Genomic DNA, 22,500 nt, shown 5'->3' with positions numbered 1-22,500 from the left:
TTAAAAAAAAAAAAACAAAACTTTCTAACAGGTAAAGGTGTTACATGAAGTCTAATATAATTCAGTCTGTGTCTTGTGATGCTATGGGTATATTTTCTTTACTAAAGCAATGCCTATAAGTTAGCAATTCCATAGGGAGCTTTGAACTAAGGAACTTTAGCAAATGGAAGAATAAGTATCAGAAGGTTTCCTGCTAAGTAATTTAAAATGTCAACAGAGTGAGTAGTTTAAGCATCCTGGAGTGTTTTGATATAAGATTATGGGCACTTTTTCTGAAAATTTATAACTGGGTCAATTGGATCAACCAATTGATTGGTTTAAAACAGTCTGATTTTTAAAAATTTATAATTCAGGTGTCCTATCATTTGTTAAGGGCTTCCCAGGGAGCTCAGCTGGTAAAGAATCCGCCTGCAATGCAGGAGACTCCGGTTAGATTCCTGGGTCAGGAAGATCCTCTGGAGAAGGCATAGGCTACCCACTCCAGTATTCTTGGGCTTCCTTCCTGGCTCAGCTGGTAAAGTATCCACCTGCAAATTCAGGAGACCTGGGTTCTCTTCCTAGGTTGGGAAGATCCCCTGGAGAAAGGAAAGGCTACTCACTCCAGTATTCTGGCCCAGAGAATTCCATAGACTGTATAGACTATGAGGTCACAAAGAGTCACACACAACTGAGTGAAAAGACAGAATGCAAACACTACTTTTACAAAAAAAAAACCAACTTCTTGTCTCTGATTTAAATTGCCCTTAAAATTTAGAATGTACAACTTCCAGCAACTATGGATCTGTCATTAAAGTATCCTCTCACAAAGAAAGAGCTGAAATATCAAGAGTAATTCAAAACTTTTGAAAAATAATACTATTTTAGGTTTACATAAGATTTATCCACATATGAAATACTTTGACAGCCATCATATTATTTGATTCTCTCATCAGTTCTGTGAAGTTGAGAAGTAAATATAATTTTTCCCATTTCCCAGATGAAGAAGCTGAGGCTCCAAATGATTTCATGTCTTGTCTTAGAACAATATGCTAATTAAACTGTGAGACTTGAGTACCAATCAGTCTCATCTAACCTTAATAATCCTTCATTCCTACATTATCTGCCAAAAAAGCTACGTAATGGGAGATGAAGGGTGACCAATTATTAAAAATACCAGAAATTAAAGGACTGCTTTTGTTTTCTAAAATTACAACTTTTCTTTTGGTACAAAGAAACAAGATAATTTAAGAATAGAACATGTGAAAAAATTTTCTTCATTAATTTGATTCTTTTCCAATTCAAGGATTTTAACAAAATGGCTGTTTGGAATGATAGTAAAAAACTTTCTCTCTCTCTCTCTCTATACACACACACACACACACACACACACACACACATATTCATGTCAAACGTATGAGTAAGGTGATAGCCATTGCAGTTTAGAATAGCTATTTCTTTTCTGGTTAATTAATATGATTTTAAATATTTCATATGGGAGAATTTTTTGGAAAAAAATGAAGTGAACATAAGATTGACTGGAATTTACAAGCTCATTTAAAGAAAAGTCTCAACTATTTTTTCTTACAAATGTAATACCTCCCCAGATGGCAGTCTTTGTAGTTTGTGGCACTGATTCAAAAAGCATATTAACTGCCACTCTCCTAGTTGCATCAAGCATTTATAGGCCTCCTCTCAGAATGGGTTCAGTAGTAATTAAAATAACACCCTTCAGTCAGGTGAAATTACATTTGAAGAGTTTGAGGAGTGTGTGTGGGGGGGGGGGGGGCGTGGTGTGTGTGTGTGTGGGTGTGGGTGTGTGTGGGTGGGTGCGCGCGCGCTCGCGTGGCTTCCTTTGGGTAAATAAGTCCTTCCTCAAAAAAAAAAGAGAGAAAAAGATGAGAATGGAAAGACCTAGAAAGAAAGGAGACAGAGTTGTGTGTCGGGGTGGGGGGAGAAGTGATGGTGGGCATTCTGGGGTAGGGGGAGATTGAGAGAGAGAGATTCAAAATAATACACCAAAGCAAGAGTCCCATAAACTATGTTGAAACGTGAGTATTTCTTTCATTCCCTACCAGACATTGATAGACAAACAGGTTAAGAAAAAAAAAAAAAAAAGCAAAGGGGGAAAAAATACCATTTACTCACTGTAGCAGCAGGAAATCAAGGAAAGAAAATAAACAGGGTTTGAATTGTGGACCTTTAACCTGCTAGTCAGACAGTTTCATTCTGTATGTATTTGTGTGCTGGTAAATGGCGAAGGGGAGGTAAAAGGACGGGGGCCTGGTGGGATTCCTGGGACTCCCACAGTTACCAGCCCAGCTGTACAAACACGCACGAGCTTTGTTAAGGCACAGTGGGCAGAGGCTGAGACTGCTGAGCTATCTGACCTATAAGTCCCTCGCAAAAGCTCCACTTGCGGGGAAGCCAGAAGTTATGTGTAAACGTTTTACCCAGCCAGAAGCTAGCAGTGGTCATTTCCGCCTCCTCTCTTTCTCTCAATGGGTACTCTGACTGGCTGCATTTAAAGTAGTATGTTTAGATACATAAATGACCACATCTTAAATTCTACTTTCCTCTAGGCAAAACAAGAAAGGGAATAATGACTCAGAAGCTCTCTGTTCTTGACTTTACAGCTTGAGGTACAGGTTCCAAAATTATGAGCAATCCATTTAGGCAGAGCAATGGAAATTCCTGTTATTCTTCTTTTCTTTAAGTTTCTTTTTCAAACTCAATGTAAGTGCATCACTTTAAAATTACCATGAATCTACATAGATATTTTTAATTGACACGGGCTGGAGGGATTTGAGATATCCTCTTCAATATGACACCAATTACACTGCTCCAGTTTTTCATTTTGCACTTAGTCTCATTCACAACAGATAATCTTAGCATGGCATATTATATCTTGAGTGTAAACAATGCTGAGGTTCTAAATTACTAACCCCAAGGAGAACCTTCCTGAGATTTTTTTTTTTCTCTTTTCTAAACATTTCTGAACTCTAGGTGACCTCCTTTTATGAAGCTTCCACACGGCATCTAAACACCTTAAACGTACGCACTTAGTAAGGTATATAGACTATTAAAAACACTGTAGAAAATGACATAAAACAATAACAAATGAAGCAAGCTAAATTTAGGTAGAAAATGGCTTTTATAAATATTCATAAAGCTAGAGAAGTCTGTTGAAAATACCTGGAAGTCTTTTTGTATTTTTCTGTCTCTCTAGGATTTCAGAAAGCTCAATCAAAGCTAAAAACAAAACAAAGCAAACAAAAGAACACACACACACACACCAACACAGAGGTGTTTACTCTGTGTACACACTGCTCTGAGTTGAATAAGTTTGGTTGCATTTGAATACTCTTAAATATTCAAAGATACAAAGAAAAAGTGGCCTTTTTCTGAAATATCATTCTGTGATAAAGATGTTCTTCACTAACTTCTTACATTACACTAAGCAAGAGACTAATGCTGTGGATAGCAAGATGTACATCATGGCTCTTGCAATTTTACCAGAATACACACTCAGCAGGTAAAGAGGACAAAACCAGTGTGCACACATAAGTAACACATGACAAAAAAAGAGAAGTACATCAGAAAAGTAAAAATGCCTAACAATGGAAATTCAGAGGGGACAGAAAGTACTTACAGACACGGGAAGTCCATAAAAAGTATGCCTTGAACCTTGTCATCTTTCTGAAAATGTCATATGAAGGAGAGTGAATAATTAACAGCATATTAAAATAAAATGGATAAATAATAAGAACCCACTGTGTAGCACAGGGAACTCTACTCAACACTCTGAATGACCGATATGGGAAAAGAATCTAAAAAAGAGCAGATACGTGTATATGTATAACTGATTCATTTGCTCTACAGCAGAAACTACTACAACACTGTGAATTAACTGAATACTCCAATAAAAGTTAATTAAATCTCCCCCCAAAAGATAATAAAGCAAATAGGGATGACTTGTGTAAAAAGAGATAAAGACTAAATAGAGTGAGTTACTTCCTATTTGAAGGGTTGTAGCTCAACAAAGGCAATTTAAGAGGAGGCAGAATCCTGCTTCCCGGCTCTCTCAGGAGGCAGGATCAGCTTCTCTGACATAGATTCAGTTTTGTATGACCTCTAGAAACTCAGAAAAGTCTAGTATTGTCAGTACTGTACATGAACTTTCTCTAATTAAATTGATACAAGATAATGCAATTTATCTTGCCATCATTTCTTTCTAGTTAGTTGTACAGGTCAATTAACTGTGTTGTCTACATATTACCAATAGTCTGAGAAATAGCAAACTCCCAACATATTCAGACTTTAGTAGTAAAGTATATAGAAATTCCGACATTTGTAAATGAAGATAATGTTAGTGATCGCTATTTGTGGTGATTGTGGCTTGACTGCTCTATCTACTGCCTCCTGCCTTGTCTCTATGAAATAAGAAGAGCACTGACAATATACTGGCCAGGACTCAGGGTAAATCCAACAGAAAAGTAACAGCACAGTCACTAAGGATAAAGCTCCGACCAATACGACATTTATCCCAAACTTCAACTAAACACATGATAGTATGTCACCTCACTGTCATTCATTTGCTTTTCTACACTTAAAAATTTGCTGCTTCAAACCACAGGTATGAGATATAGAATTTATCTAAGCATTTCAAAGATTCCAATAAAGAAAAAAGAGTACTTATACTCTTAGCTAACCACATAAAAAGGGAAAAACCAAATTTAAAACTATAAATAGAACAGATATATCACAACTAACCCTGGTCTTCAATGGAACAATTACTGACCTGAGATTTTGGATACTAAGTTGCTCCAGTAAATCACTCTGTGACCTACACAAGTTACCCAATTGTGCTTTGCTTTTCATCTGTAAAACCAGAAAAGCTACTGATTTTACTCCCCACCTCATATGGATGTGAAAATATTTTAAAATAAATTGCAAGATTATTATTAACATAATGCCTTGTAAAACTGCAACTGAGGAGTTTCCCTGGTGGTCCAGTGGCTAAGACTCCACATTTCTAATTCAGGAGGCCCATGTTCGATGCTGAGTCAGGGAAATAGATCTCGCATGCCACAAAGAAGACCCTGCATACCGCAACTAAGATTCAGCACAGCCAAATAAATATTTTTTAAATTACAATTGATTACTAAAATAACAACATAATAATTGAATACATTCAAAAGTTAATAGTCATCCACCCATGCACAAATGTGATTAAGAAACTTTTAAATTTCACAAAGTTTATTATTTAGATTCATTAAATATGCCAAACACCAAAGACAAAATATTAGTTATTATTTCAAAATTGATATGCTGTTGTAATTGTACTTCTCCTTCCTCTTTTTGTGTCCAACTCTTGTGAACTATAGCCAACTAGGCTCCTCTGGAATTTTCCAGGCAAGAATACTGGAGTGGGTTACTGTTTCCTGCCTCAGGGGATCTTCCCTACCCAGGGGTTGAATCCATGTCTCTTGCGTCTCCTGTTGGCAGGCAGATTCCTTACCACTGCACCATCTGGGAAGCCCATTAAATTTGATAACATTTATTATTTAGATCCATTAAATATGCCAAAGGCAAAGTATTATTTTTTTATTATTTCAAAATTGATATGATATTGTACTTCTCCTTCCTCTTTTTATTGCAAACTTTTTGTCAGACACTGCCAAAGAAGCATATGTAAGAATTCTGATTTAGTGGTTTTAACTTTTTTAATTTGTTCATTTTTCTCAACTAAGACTAGTGCAAATTTCAACTGAATAAGCTCTGTTACTCCCACCCTCTTCCTGAAATACAAACAATGTAAGTGACATCATTTCAATTTTTGAATATTAGAAAATATTAAAAAATTAACATTTAATTAGAATGTTAATTAAATGATTAACATTTAATGATTAAAATTAATTAAATGATTAACATTTAATTAGAATAACTGGCAAGATACTCCATAATGCCTCATAATATCAGTATCAGTATTTTCAGTGCAACATAATATTCAGGGACAGTAGTTTTTAAAACCCTTAACTAACAGAATATTCATCTTAAGAAAGCATTTTATTCTAAAGTCTTCCAAAAGATTTAAGAGGAAGAAACACTCCAAAAGACATTCTATGATGTCACCACCACCCTAATACCAAAATCAACACTATCAAAAAAGAAAATTACAAGCCAGTATCTTTGACAAATATAAATGCAAACAAGTGTACTCAACAAAATATCAGTAAACCAGGTCCAACACCACATAAAAAAGATCACACACCATGACAAAATTGGATTCATGAAAGACAAAGATGGCTCAACATCTGGGAGTGTGGGATTAGCAGATGCAAATATATATATATACACATATACAATGGATAAACATAAAGGTCCTACCTATAGCACAGGCAGATGACACCACACTTTTGGCAGAAAGCAAAGAAGAACTAAAGAGCCTCTTGATGAAAGTGAAAGAGGAGAGTAAAAAAGTTGGCTTAAAGCTCAGCATTCAGAAAACTAAGATCATGGCACCTGGTCCCATCACTTCATGGCAAATAGATGGGGAAACAATGGAAACAGTGACAGACTTTTGGGGAGACTCCAAAATCACTGCAGATGGTGACTGCAGCCATGAAATTAAAAAACGCTTGCTCCTTGGAAGAAAAGCTATGACCAACCTAGACAGCATATTCAAAAGCAGGGACATCACTTTACCAACAAAGGTCTGTTTAGTCAAAGCTATGGTTTTTCCAGTAGTCATGTATGGATATGAGAGTTGGACTATAAAGAAATCTGAGCACTTAAGAATTGATGCTTTTGAACTGTGGTGTTGGAGAAGACTCTTGAGAGTCCCTCGGACTGCAAGGAGATCCAACCAGTCCATCCTAAAGGAAATCAGTCCTGAGTATTCACCGGAAGGACTGAAGCTGAAGCTCCAATACTTTGGCCACCTGATGCAAAGAACTGACTTATTTGAAAAGACCCTGATGCTGGGAAAGATTGAAGGTAGGAGGAGAAGGGGATGACAGAGGATCAGATGGTTGGATGGCATCACTGACTCAATGGATGTGAGTGAGTAAGCTCCGGGAGTTGGTGATGGACACAGAAGTCTGGCATGCTGCAGTCCATGGGGTCACAAAGAGTTGGACACGACTAAGGGACTGAACTGAACTGAGAGCACAGGCAAATATATTCAATATTCTATGATAAACCATAATGAAAAGCAATATAAAAAGAATGTCTATATACGTACAGCTGAGTTACTTTGCTGTACAGCAGAAATTAATCCCTACTTTGTACATCAACTGTACTTCAATAAATTTTTTAAGCATTTTAAAATAAGTATATTTCAGATGTTATGAAATATTTTATATAATTTTTTGGATTATTCCTAGTTTAGATACTAACTTATAATAGTTCTCTTTATTTCACAAAATAAAATTAATTATTAAATGCTATTATTACATTTACTTTGGGCTATACACTTACACACACATATCTGTATATATATATATAAATTTGTGTGTATATATTCAAATGGCAGAGTAAATATTTATTTACTAAGTAACAGTTTGAGAAGGGATCTGGTATTACTGGACCGACTATGTGCCATGAATTTGCAACAGTAGAGACTTCACGTATCACTGAACTGTCTTGGGAATCATGCAGAGTAGATATATCTGTTCCCTGTTCAATCTCCCAAACTTGGGGTTTGATCCCTGGATCAGGAAGATCCCCTGGAGAAAGAAATGGAAACCCACTCCAGTATTTTTGCCTGGAAAATCCTACGGACAGACGAGTCTAGTGGGCTACAGTTGATGGGGTTACAAGAGTAGGACATGACTTAGCAACTAGACCACAACCACACTCTAAGTATGTCTCTCTGGGGTCCTGCTTCAATTAGACCAGTTCTCCTTTATTTGTTTATATGGACATGCAAGATTTCATTTGAACAGAGATTTTCTTGGCTAATGAGTTAGAAAGCTACTATCTTATACTACAGAATCTCCCAGGCACCTGGGATTGGTCTTTTCTAATCCTGTGTATTGGGCTTCCCTGTGGCCCAGTGGTAAAGAACCCGCCAACCAACACCGGAGATACAAGAGACGAGGGTTTGATCCTGGATCAGGAAGATCCCCTGGAGAAGGAAATGGCAACCCATGCCAATATTGTTGCCCGGGAAATCCCATGGACAGAGGAGTATGGTGAGCTACAGCCCAGGGGGTCTCAAAAGAGTCGGACATGACTTACCGATCAAACAACCAATCCTGTGTATTTGTGACTGAAAAAATAGGAAAACACCAAATTCTTAATAACCAACCTACTCTTTCCAGAGGGAAGCAAAATTTTGCTGAAATTATGATTTCCTTGTTTTGGAAATTTTAACTTTGTTGTATGATCCACTTAAAACTTTATGGTAAACAATGCAGACCCTAAATCTGTACTTTCATAAACAATATCCACAGTGTGAAAATGGGAAGACAGAATAAAAAACTTGTATGTAAAAATGTATTTGGCTTATTCCCCAAGACCAGTAACACCAGAGAAATCATGAGAAAACCATCAGATAAACCCAAAATGAGGGCTACCAAATATCTGACCGGAATGCCGCTAAGATGATGAGGTCATCAAAAAACAACTAAAGTTTGAGAAACTGTCACAGCCAAGAGAAGCCTAAGGAATTATTACTACTAAATGCAATGTGATATCCTGGATGGGACACTAAAACAAGAGAACACTGGGTGCAAACTGAGGAAATCTCAATAGAGTATAGATTTCAGCTAATAATAATATATCAATATTGATTCAGTGATTGTGTTAACTATACTATATACTAAAGTAATATATTAATAGCAGGTGAAATTATGGGGAGATATGTTACCTAACAAAAGCAGCAGACATTAAGAGGTGGCAAGCATACACAGAATAACTATACAAAAAAGATCTTCATGACCCAGATAACCATGATGGTGTGATCAATCACCTAGAGCCAGACATCCTGGAATGCAAAGTCAAGTGGGCCTGAGGAAGGTTTACTACAAACAAAGCTAGTGGAGGTGATGGAACTCCAGTTGAGCTATTTCAAATCCTAAAAGATGATGCTGTGGAAGTGCTGCATTCAGTATGCCAGCAAATCTGGAAAACTCAGCAGTGGCCACAGGACTGGAAAAGGTCAGTTTTCATTCCAATCCCTAAGAAACGCAATCCCAAAGAATGCTCAAACTACCACACAATTGCACTCATTTCATATGCTAACAAAGTAATGCTCAAAATTCTCCAAGCCAGGCTTAAACAGTACATGAAGCATGAACTTCCTGATGTTCAAGCTGGATTTAGAAAAGGCAGAGGAACCAGAGATCAAATTGCCAACATCTGCTGGATCACTGAAAAAGCAAGAGAGTTCCAGAAAACATCTACTTCTGCATAATTGACTACACCAAAGCCTTTGACTGTGTCAATCACAACAAACTGTGGAAAATTCTTAAAGAGACAGGAATACCAGACCACCCGACCTGCCTCCTGAGAAATTTGTATGCAGGTCAAGAAGTAACAGTTAGAACTGGACATGAAACAATACATTGGTTCCAAATAGGGAAAGGAGTACGTCAAGGCTGTATATTGTCACCCTGCTATTTAACTCATATGCAGAGTACATCATGCAAAATGCCAGGCTGGATGAAGCACAAGCTGGAATCAAGGTTGCCGGAAGAAATATCAATAGCCTCAGATAAACAGATGACACCACCCTTATGGCAGAAAGTGAAGTAGAACTAAAGAGCCTCTTGATGAATGTGAAAAAGTTGCTTAAAACTCAACATTCAGAAAACTAAGATCATGGCATCTGGTCCCATCACTTCATGCCAAATAGATGGGGAAACAATGGAAAGAAACAGTGACAGACTTTATTGTTTGGGCTCCAAGATCATTGCAGATGGTGACTGCAGCCATGAAATTAAAAGACACTTGCTCCTTGGGAGAAAAGCAACAACCAAACTAGATAGCATATTAAAAAGCAGAGACATTACTTTGCCAACAAAGGTTCATCTAGTCACAGCTATGGTTTTTCCAGCAGTCATGTATGGATGTGAGAGTTGGACTATAAAGAAAGCTGAGCACTGAAAAATTGATGCTTTTGAACTGTGGTGTTGGAGAAGACCCTTGAGAGTCCCTTGGACTGCAAGGAGATCCAACCAGTCCATCCTAAAGAAAATCAGTCCTGAATACTCATTGGAAGGACTGACGCTGAAGCTCCAATACTTTGGCCACCTGATGGAAAGAATTGACTCATTTGAAAAGACCCTGATGCTGGGAAAGATTGAGGGCAGGAGGAGAAGGGGGATGACAAAGGATGAAATGGTTCGATGGCATCACCAATGCAATGGACATGAGTTAGAGTAGGCTCTGGGAGTTGGTGATGGACAGGGAAGCCTGGCGTGCTGCAGTCTAGGGGGTTGCAGTGAGTCAGACATGACTGAGTGACTGAACTGAACTGATGTGGCAATTCTCTGTACTATCTTTTTAACTTTTCTATAAAACTTTTGTAGAATAAAAATTTAATTTCTAAAATGTAAATATGCATTTAGTAAAAGACACACTTAAAAATGTGATTAATCATGAATCTGCAGTAACCACATGAAATTTTATAAAAGAGAAGGAAAAGTATATTTGCTTAAAAGAAATCAATTGTAAATTACATTTTAGTTCAGAGTAATTTGCTAATTCTTCACTATACCTGCTTTACCATAAGTGCAAAAAAGATTCCAAATTTATTTTAATTTTTAATGATTCTAACAATGAAGTGAGTAAATTATCTACATTTCATTAAAACATATTTTGGTATTGAGGAGCACCAACTTACTTTCTTAAAATTGGTATTTCTGTATATAAAAGTAATGAAACAAGAACCTGAATACAACAGCCCTAGGTTTAGAGGTACAAAGAAACAACTATTATATACATATAAAATATTTTAAAAATCTATGCCTTCTGAAAGTGGCATCAGAAAGTGATGATTTTTTTAAAAATTTGAAGTATACAGACTACATTGTTTTCTTATCACATGTCCATGGAATACACAAACTGGTCAGTCCAAAAAAAATGACATCTTTCAAATGGACTATCTCACATCAGATGCAGGGGGTGGGGTGGGTAATATCTTAGTATTCATAAAGCTCTCCTGTGAAGGAACCTCTTATTTTCCAGGACCCCAGGGAAGGATAAATCTATCCAGTAGCCAAAATGAAATTACTTTGTAAACTAACTTTGGCGCTGAAACTCATTTTATATCATTGAACAAACTCAAACCTGGAAGGATATACCAGATCTCTTGGGTCACCCTCTGGACATTAGATAAATCATTGCTAAAACACTGAAGGCAAAAAAAAAAAAAAAAAAATCTATTCTTTTCTCAATATTTCCAACATTGACAACTCACCCCTTTTGGAGGGGCTATCAATCTCAAAGGGTTGCCTCCTTATATCTTCCCAATATCTCTTCTTTTCGAATCTATGTCTGCTAGAGTAATTCTCCATTAACAAAGAGCAAAGTGATAACTGTTCTTTCTTCAAAATAAGAAAATAAAAAAACTATTTTTAAGCCTCAGTACAGATATAGAAAATGTTAACATTGCATTACTAACAGCATTGATTAAACCATGTAAAGGTACCATGTTGCTGCTGCTGCTAAATTGCTTCAGTTGTGTCCGACTCTGTGCGACCCCACAGGCAGAAGTCCACCAGGTTCCTCCATCCCTGGGATTCTCCAGGCAAGAACACTGGAGTGAGTTGCCATTTCCTTCTCCATAGAACAACACTAATGTAATATAACTAACTTTTATGGCAACAGATAGCTCATTACCATTGCAGCAACATTATTGACAGAGTTCTTCCTGTGTTTGATTCACGCACTGCCTCATCTTCAGGAATTAACAATTTGTAAAGGTATCATGAACCCTGGCCTGCTATCTTAAAGCCTAAAAGCAACAGGGTTATGAATCCCTCATCACAACAGGTACAGATTTTGAATGGCTTGTGTCACCTCTTCATTGTTAGTAAGTAAAATAGTTAGCAATGGCATGTGGAGCAAAAAAGATATCTAAAATCCAGCTTCTGTTTAAAGAAGGGGGAAAATGTAGATTCACAGACAAAGTGGTAGGTGTGTGTTTGGGGGTAAAGTACTGAAAAAGGAGAAGCATAAACTTTAAATGACAGAAATGAACATTTTAAAAAAGGAACTGACATCTTTCTTAGAAAAATATAATTAGAAAACTGGAAAATGGCATAATGGGAAGACATGAATTACTATCCTTTAATCAAGAGGAAAAAGCATACTTCCTTTCTTTGACCTCAAGAAAATAGTCTTTATTTTTGTCTGCCTGGGTCCTCCTTAAACTATCCCTAGCTACTGTCTTAAACTCAGCTATGCACACCTCTGTGGGGGAAGACTTCATTCTTTCAAATAAAAAGGAAACATCTCAACTGCTAGAAATGATGAGCATGCTTTAGAAAGGTGCTGTAGAACAGCAGATAATAAACTGTTCAGGTTCAAAAATATATTAACATTGCTCAGGATCATGTTTCATGTAAGAGATGATGTTTTTCTTGGGGAATTTTAGCTGTTCTCAACCATTCGCACAGTTTGAAGTGCTTTCTGAGAGCCGTCGGGCCAACTCAGCTCGTCTCCTTCCACTTTGATGTTTCACTGTGACGAGGCTCCAGGAGTTGCCCAAACAAAAAGATGACACAGCCACATGATGTGTGTGTGTTTTCATGGTAGACTCATAAAATGATGCTGGAAGTAGAATAAAATATATATATGCTTACTTTTCTATATTCCTTTTCATGTGTATTTGTGCTTAAGAACATAGTTACGTCTGGCTTTGTCCCGTTGGCAGACACCATTATTTGCCCACCCACCAGGCACTCTCGCTGCCTTCTGAGTTGCTGGACTGCTCCAATATTTTGCAGGTATTTACTTTGCTGCAAGTTTAAAGAAGGTCACCCTGCTTCCAGGAGTGAATAAAAATTAGTCTCTTCCAGCAATCATGGTTGTGGTAATAAGTTTAAGGGTTAGCATTAGATGCAAGTCAAATCAATGAGACATAAGCAAAATTAAAGAGTTTCTGGGAAAACTTTTCCTTTTTAGAAAACAATTTAATTCTCCAAGATACTTTGGATAGTATCTGGTGGTGTGTTGGAACTAACAAATGCTATTTTATGATTGTGATTCTCTCCTTCCAACACCCCATGCAATGACATCACACTGGAGCTTGGAATTGGCCATGGTTGGCAAATTTACAACATGGAAATCATCAAATGCTGCAAATTAGTATGTTACTTGATTCTCCAGAGAGTGGGTCACTAAACATAGACCAGAACACCACCAATAGTGTTCTAGGAAGATACGATGTTTGGCTCTAGGGACATCATCTTGTCACCATTAGCACAGAGACCCCTGACACACAGAGACAGTGAGAATAATGGAGGTGGGAGTGCGATTATGATGCAAAACATCTGGGTTCTTTACACCATTCTTCAGCTACTGAACCAATCCTGGAAGCACTTTGCTTTCAGACTTCTAATAGCTAGGAGGCCCTCATAGTTTAAGTCACTACTACTGGACATCTCGCTACTTTACCTGAAGTTAAAAATAACATTTACAGTCCCTGGTGGCTCAGATAGTGAAGAATCTGCCTTTTATGCAGGAGACTCAGCTTCAATCCCTGGGTCGGGAAGATCCCCTAGAGAAGGGAATGGTTACCAACTCGAGTATTCTTGCCTGGAGAATTCTATGAACAGAGGAGCCTGGTGGGCTATAGTCCACAGGTTGCAAAGAGTCAGACATGACTGAGTGACTAACACTTAATTTCAAATTAGAAATAGGATAGACCCAATTTCTCTACTAGAGAAATTCTGGAATTTATATATATATATATATACACACATATATATATACACACACATACACACACACACACACGTGTGTGTGTGTAATGAATATTTATTTTTACCAAAGGAAAGAAGAATATTTATTGACAGCATTGTCATTTTATCTGAAGCTTTAAATTTAAAAGGGTAGAATTTAGTGAGAATGAAATAAAGCTGTACCCACTATTTCCCTTCCAAGTTAGGAATATGATTACCAATATTTTCCTTAATAACATGATTAAGGACATATTTGGTGTTTGTAAAACAAGATGTTCTGAAGGAAATAGAAGAGCCATAGCCAGAGCGGCAGGGTGAGCACAACTAACCACCGCAGTAACATTATAATAATCTTTCTCACCGTGTAAGGACTACCAGGACACAATCAGATCCAATTCACACTAGAATTTAAGTGATGGGATTTCCATGAAGCTGGGATTTTGCCTTGAATACGTCATATTACGTCCTCCAATTCCTTGAGCAGCGAGATGAGGACAGTGTGAAATGAGTTTTCTGGTTTCATCTGAAACCAATTACCATGAGTGGACTCAAACTGCTCAGTCTGCAGCTGAGCAGCCGCATCCCACGTGCAGCTGGGGATCAGGTGGGATGGGCCGTCAAGAATGCTCCCTATCAATTGATTCCAGGCCAGGTTGTGATTTCCTTTCACCTCTCAAGCATCACTTTGCCATTGCTCCAAACTGTTCCAAATGGCAAGAATTTCCAAATATAATTAAGAGAGGGAAGGGAAAGACAGAGAGAAAAGAACTTGGAAAAACCAGGGAAAAAAAAAAAAAAAAGAACTTGGCATAGGATTGTAAAGAATTTAGTTTTCTGGTGAATTCTCATTTATCTGGACTCCATTTTACAATGAATGAATTATTCCTCTTCCCACTGCCAAAACAACCCTTCCTTTAGAAGCAGAACTCAATAGCCATTTAAATAAATTCTCTAAGAGCAGTAATAGTTGGTTTCTTAATTATAAACTTGGGCTTCTAATTTTTCTCCCTTGCTCTGGTCACTTTTTAGTTTAAAATAAGTTTCCTTAGTCTCATAAATACAGAACCTGCTTCTACAGTACTTGTTGCTTTCATTTCACAAGTATGAATGAAATGCACAAGTTCTGAGTTTTCTTAAAGGTCATCATCAGGCAGTATTTTTTAGGGACAGTACATTTTAGCATACAAGAAATAATATTTAAGAAAGACAAAGCAAAAATGTTAATTTGCTAGTATATTTAGCAAGAAACAGGATGGTGAGTAACCTAACAAATGACTGTCATTTTCCAGTGTTTCCCAAATGTTGCTGTACACAGAAATTACCTGGGGATCTTGACAAACTACTGAGCCTGGTTTCACCTGTATACATTCAGGTTTAATCGGGGATGCTGAAGTTAAATATAATTAACCCAAAATAAACTGGAAAAATAAAGTTGAACAAAGAAATTAGTGAGATAGGAAACAACTAACCACTGCCCCCCGCAAATTACTTGGAATCCCAAATCTGTTTGAGAATGTTATCTTAAAGCCCAAACCAAAGCTGTTAAAGAAATAGAGGTACGGTAAAGACTTTTTTTTTTCAAAAAACATAAAAGATTCCTGCAAAATAAACACAACTTTGCCAATAAATCTGAAAATTTAGCTATAAAAGTGAGTAAGTTTCCTGGAAAGAACTTAAATTACAAAAACAGACTCAAAAATATAAAATACTTCAATGCCGAGATCTTGGTTTCTTATTTTTTTTTTCTTTCCAGTAAAAGAGACATAAATGGTTTAATGGATGGGGGAGCTTACACGTCTGAAGCGGGGTTCTGGAGTGACACCCCACTGTGTGCCCCAGTCAGCAGGCAGGACTTGGCGGCAGTCTTTGCTCCGGGGGAAGGGAAGATTAACATTTATGGCGGAATCAGTCAGCTCATCAAGTGGGCTCCTTAGTAACCAGGGCAATCAGTAGAGGGCCACGCCCGTCAGGGCCCCTTTGATAAGAACAATCACCAGCTGGGGCCTGGGGCAAGTACACAGGCGGGTGTGTAGCGTGAGTAGAGTGTAGGAGAAGCAGGCGCCGGGTGGGCAGGGGATGTACAGAGAGCAAAAGAACAGTCATCTTCAGTGGCCTGAAGAGACGCTCCATTCCTACATACCCTGTACAACCCTTACAATTTTGGTCCACACATCTTCTGAGATATCCCTAGGGTCAGATACCACAAATACGATACAGACAGCAGCGGCCAAAGAGTATCAAGAGTAAGGCACCTAGTATGCTCAGAACAATCATTTGCCAGGATATGGGCAAATTTTGGAGTCAAAATTTTAGAGTTTACTGAAACAGTGAAAAGGGAGTCAACAGCAGCACAGCCCTGTCCAGTTACAAGGAAGGGAAGGCCACTCCTGGTTTTCACAAGCCCAGAGCCAACCCCATGGGGAGGGGTGGGACCTGGCTGTAAAAGAAGCATCCTGGTGGTGGCCTAGCCAGCAGTCAGCATTTACGGTACAGATCTGTCTTCCTACATTATGCTAAGTGCCATTAGAGGTGAATCCATCAGGTCTTTCCAAACAAAAAACAGTTAATTCCATTAACTGTGTCCAGAAGCCAGCCTACTCCATTCCACACATCATAGTCCAGGGTGGGGGGCGCTCATAGGCAGTCAGTTGTTCACAGAAATGTTTACCAATGGAGGTCCTTCTGATACACAGACATATGGGACAAGAAGATGATGAGAGTCTTTCTCTTCCATGGTCAGTGGTCCCCCACATAGTCACAGTAGCCAGGTCAATTTTTCATGGAAGTCCAGAGGAGAATGACATTGGCATCTCACTGTAGATATAGCAATTAGACTCATTTTGCAGTGAGGCCAGTTTTGCTGCTCAGTCCTTGAACAAATCTAAAATCTTGCTTTCTAACCACCATTTCTGCTAAATAAGAATCAGGGTTTCTCAGAGTGCTGTTTCCAGGACTGTGTTAGGAAGGAACAAATCTATAATATCTTAAAGTACCAAAGAGAAAAGTGCTCAAAGATGATGAGGACATGTAAAAAGGACATAGGATTTAGCTTAAAGAGTCTCCTACTCACCAAATCTGGGATAATTTGTTTCACTCTGAGACTAAAACTAGCACAGGACAACACTAGAGAACAATATTAAACTAATCTTATTTATAACAATGGGTATTAAAAACAGTGCATAAATTATCAGATTTCAGCAGTATTAAAAGTATATCTCAGTGAACATCTTTCTGCTCCTGCTCCTCCATTCCTAAAGTATATTCTTAATGCAGCAGAGTAAGCCTTTTAAAATATAAAATAATGTCACTTTTTCCTCCTCAAAATACTCCAAAGTCACCCATGTCACTGAATAAAAAACAAAACTTTTTCAATGGCCTATAAGACCCTTCATGATCTGCTCCCTTCCCCTTTACCCTTTACTTCTATATTTTCTCCTACTTTTCCCTCTCACTCAACCACTCCACACACCTAGCTATTTCTTGAACATTTCAGGCCTTTGCTCTGTTAAGAGTCTGATAAGTTTTGATACATTTTCTGCTACTGAGCCATCTTTAATTTTTTAAGATAAATCTTATTTTGTAGACATTAAAAATTGCTCTCTCACATTATAGCATCCCTAATTTACTTCTATCAGTATGCCTGCCCTAGTGTTTTACTTTTATTGATGTATCTCTGTCCCTTAATATATTGTAACCTTACCAGTACACCCACAGCAAAAATGCAGTGCCTGGCAAGTAATAAGGGTTCCTAATTATTTGTGGATTTTATTATCCTTATTAATGTAAAATATTTGACTTTCATATGACAGGAGCCCAAAGATCTATAGGAATAATGGGATATGAACATACAATCAAATAGAGATTAATGATACCAGGAATAGAATGCTGGGCAGAACTGAAATCTGCACTGGAAAAAGCAAAAACCTGCCAAAATAAGTTGAAAACATTTAATTGGTGAAATGCAGAACAAATTAAAAATTCCTCCAGAAAGCAAGAAAAAAGAAAAAGACCTGGTAATATTTAGAGGTGGATGGTGCAGACTGGATACCAGACCTTACAATCATATAGGTATTTTTATTAGAAAAACTGAAATTAACTATATATATATGTATATATAAGTCACTTTAGACAATTTAAGAAAATATTTTTGTATTGAAAATAAACAATACTTGGGTACACAGATGGATAAATTTTGCCGTCTTCCAAACATATAGAAAAATTTATACATAGACATGGCCTACCAATTTTTTTTTTTTTAATATCAAGGATAGTAGGCTATTCTACAAATATTCTGGGACAGGTGAAAAGACAGAGAAAGGAAAAATGCCAAAATGATTCCAACTTCTCCATTACAATTTATAATAATAATTACAATATATATATAAATGTTATGCCCAATGTCCGAATCCCCGAGCGGGAAGAGAGAGAAGGCTTCCAAGACAATGCAACTCGCAAAAAAGGGAAGTTTATTACTGTCTCGAGCCAGGGCTTTCTGCCACAAACATCACAGTGGTGCAGGGTCAGAAAGCGCCGAGCTCAAGCTTGTTACACAAATTTATAAGATATGCAAAAGCGGTTAGTAGCTGGCTTAAGAGGATTGGTTACATGTTTGCAAAGCAATTCTATTGGTACAGACTTTCGCGGGCTTTTTTTCAAACCTGGGCGTTCGCGGGCTTTTCAGCTCTCCCTTTGTTCTTACTGGGCGCATATTGATTGGCTGGCTCCAGGTTACCTGATGGGGGTAGGGAATCTTACCATTTCGGGGGAAGCTAAAACTTAGGTCCAGGCCGCCTGTCATGGTATTAACCCTGGCAGCCTCACAATAAATATATAATAATAGTACATTATTAAATTCCAGAAGTCAACACTGGCAGAATATGTCTAAAATGTATGTTAACATATTAGTATCTTTTAATCAGAGGGAAAATCTGGCTAGAAAGGGGACACATTTTTTTGGCATATCTCTGCTTTAACCCAATCATTTGTGTTGATTCTATTTCTAACTCTACCCAAATTATTTTCTGGCCTTACCCCCAAATACTCTAAAACAAATGGAATGGGGTAGACAGGAGGGGAAGAACTTTTTAAATTGTCTTCAATCTAAAGAATTGAGAATTTGTGTTTACATAAGTTAATGAAGAGTCATCAACTCAAGCAGAAAGCTACACTCTCTTGGGTCTAAGGAACCTGAAAAGAAGTTTGGGACTACAAGAATGGCTAAAATTTAGAGAGAAAACCTTTTCAAAGCAAAAAAGTCACAAAGAAAGCAATACAAAAATATTCACTTAAACTTTTTTCAAATCCTTGACAGACTTTTGAGTTGTGCAAAATTTGGAGGCAAGACCCCATGGAGCCAGAGAAGAACAACAGCCTGAAATTTGAGAAAAATAGCAGAAATTTTAGCTTCCATTCTTTGCAGGGGAAACAAGAGTTTGTTCAAAGCTTATGAGTTAGAAAGATGTGGTAAACATCACAGGCTATTGAAACTCAAGAACAGCCATGCCACAGGAGTAAAGAAAGAGTACATCCTAGTATTGAAGGGAAAACTAAAACAGACATGCACTAATAAACCCCACAACCAAGCTCATGGACATTAAAAGTAATCCATGAGTAATTTAAGTCCTACTAGAACAAACTTCAACACTATTCAGAGGAAGACAACAGAATCAAGTCTCTATAATGAATATGCCAAAATATCTAGTATGCAGTCAAAACATATGAGTGGAGAAACAAGAAACTGTGACTCATGTCAAAGAAAAAAAGTCAGTTGAAAGAGATGAACAAATGATTCTGACTTTAGAATTGGCAGAACCAAAAAAAGCTATACAGTAATAATTATAAATATGTTAAAGACTACAAATCAGACAGGACAACTGGTGAATAGGTAGTCAATTTCAGGAGAGATTTTAAACTCTAAAAATAAAAATTGTATAATTAAAAGGACAATATTTGAATATAAATTCAATGATGGAATTCATAGCCGATTAGTCACAAGAGGAGCAGTGAACCTGAAGAAGGGTTAATGGAGATCATCCAAACATAAAAGAAAGAGGATAAATAATCAGCAGTGAAATATAGGACAGAATCATCTCTCAGGCACATCACAATCAAATTGTTGAGGCCCAATGGCAAAGATAAAATATTTAAGCACAGAGAAAACAGACATAAATGCTGCGTATACTGTAGAAAGACATAAAAAAAAATGTCTAGCTTTACAGAAAACAACAAGAGTCAGAAGAAAATGGAGGTACAAAATGGTAAGGAGAGGGGAGAACAAGATGGCAGAGGACTAAGTGGACACGGAGTACACCTCTCTCCATGGATACATCAGGAATACACCACCAGACACAGAAGTGCATGCCGAACACCCTCTGAGAACGGACAGGAGTACCTGACCAGCGGAAAAGAACGTATAGAACCATGCAAAACTCAGTAGGAGAAAAACAGGAGCGTTATTAGGGCTGGACCTGCCCTTGGCTGGTGGGAGAACTGAAGCAAGGGTCCAATCCCCACATCGGGGCAATTGTTTGAGTCAGAGGGGAAACATTTAAGGCTGAAAGTGAAACAGCTGACCTGTGGCAGCCTAAATGGAATGAGAATCAGTCTTTGCCGCAGCCATATATACCCGAGGCAGGGACGCTGATAGGAAGGCGCAGCAGCTGGGAGCTGGAGTTTAGGGATTGTGGAGCAATCCCAGGGCGAGGGCTGCTGTTGACTGTGGAGAGATGATTCAAGGGGATGTGAGGGAGGAGACTGTGGTGGGAAATGCCTGTGGAAGAAAGCTGGGCAGCCATGGAAGCAAGGCAATACTGCTGAGTCACACATAGGAGGTGGAGCCATCACCATAGCCTCTCTCTCCCCACACACACGCCAGCATCTGCAGCTTACCAACAGAGAGGTTGGCCCATCAAATGCCTGACACACGGAACACACGGAACTACAGAGGTTGGCCCATCAAATGCCTGACACACGGCACCCCCAAGGTGCCCCTTTAAGTGCCTGACATGCCAATCTACAGAGTAGGACCCCACCAAGGGTGCCCCTTTAAGTGCCTGATGTGCCCATCTACAGAGTAGGACCCCAGCCAGAGGGTCCCCTCTATGTGCCTGATGTGCTGAACAGAAAAGGACCCCAGGCAAGGGAGCCCTCTAAGTCCTGAAAGGGTGGAGCTGCAGAGAAAGACTGGCTAAAGAGGCCTTCTGATTACAGCTATAAGAGGCTCGGAAAAAGACTCTGATAGGGCCATAACTCCTGCAGCGGAGGCAGCCTATGTCCCTCCACACTTGGTGTCACCCGAGTCCCCACAAGCCAAGCAGCTGTGCCACCTTCATGCTCAACTCTCACTGGGGCAGAGCTGCCACAGGCAAAAAAGTCTTGTGTCTATGCATGCAGGGTCATTTCAGTTGTGTCTCAACTCTTCGCGACCCTGTAGATTGTAGCCTGCCAGGGTTCTCTGTCAGGGCGGGGTTCTCCAGGCAAGAATACTGGAGAGTATTGGCCAATACTGTTTGCTATACCCTTCTAGAGCACTGTATTTCCTGCTGCCCTAGCTGCCAACTCCCCCGAGTACCTGGTGCTGCCAGAACCCCTGCAATCCAAGCAGCTGCACCCCCTCCGCACCTGGCCCTCACAGGGGCAAACCCAAGTCCTCCAGGGCAGCCTCAGGAGCAAACCCCAGTGGACGACCCACATACAAAGGTGGAAATAAAATCACCGTTGTAACCCAGGGGCAGTGTGGCTAAGGAAGAAGACCCAAAACCTTCCCACCAGCTGTACAAGCTGCAGGTTAAATCCACACAATCAACCATGCAGACTCTGTGTCTATGGAATATATAAAAGGACATTGAGAGCTCCCACAAAAGAAAATGCACTAGCTCTGATAGCCGTGGACATTGGAGGCAAGAACACACAGGAGGAGGCCCAGATTAGAATTTGAGCAGCCCCCACAGCAGGTCAGAGATCAGCACAGTGTTGGGGGCACCATAGGGAGGTGAGGTGGACTGTGACTTCCAGTGAGGGAAAGGACTCATAGCAGTGACTCAAGAAAAAAATGTATTATTCTTATGTTTTGACTTGTTCTATAGATTCTTTTGGTTTTTTTTTTTTCCTTTTCCACCCCTCTCTTGTAGTTGTTGATTTTATTGGCACTATGAAATCTAATTAAGCTTTTGAGCTTTTTTTTTTTCACCTCAGTCACATATTTTATAGTTGTTATAAACCGCTGTCTCTACATTGGGCTTTTGCAGTCAAGTGGAGTTTTCCTTTTTTTTTCTTTTTTTAATTTTAATTTTTAATATTTTAAACCTATTATTATTATTCTACATTTATTCCTTTGTTTGCTTTTCCTACTGTTGTTTTCCCCAAGCAGTAAATCTTTGATGTATATAAATCTTTATCTACTTCTATTTAACTTTGCATTCTTTCTTTATTTTCTTTCTTTCCTCTCCTCCCAACATATTTGTTAGCTTTATTTTCATTGCTTTATTCCCCAATTGGCATCTTGCTTTAGTTTTTTTCTCCAGTTTATGCTGTAGTTTTGTTCTTAACTGGTAGATACAATTTTTGGTTTCCTTGGTTTGGTCAATCTATTTACTTTAATTTTTTAGAC

Source organism: Cervus canadensis, chromosome 3, assembly GCF_019320065.1.
Source record: "Cervus canadensis isolate Bull #8, Minnesota chromosome 3, ASM1932006v1, whole genome shotgun sequence".
Taxonomy (NCBI): domain Eukaryota; kingdom Metazoa; phylum Chordata; class Mammalia; order Artiodactyla; family Cervidae; genus Cervus; species Cervus canadensis.
Note: the sequence above shows the minus strand (reverse complement) of the source record.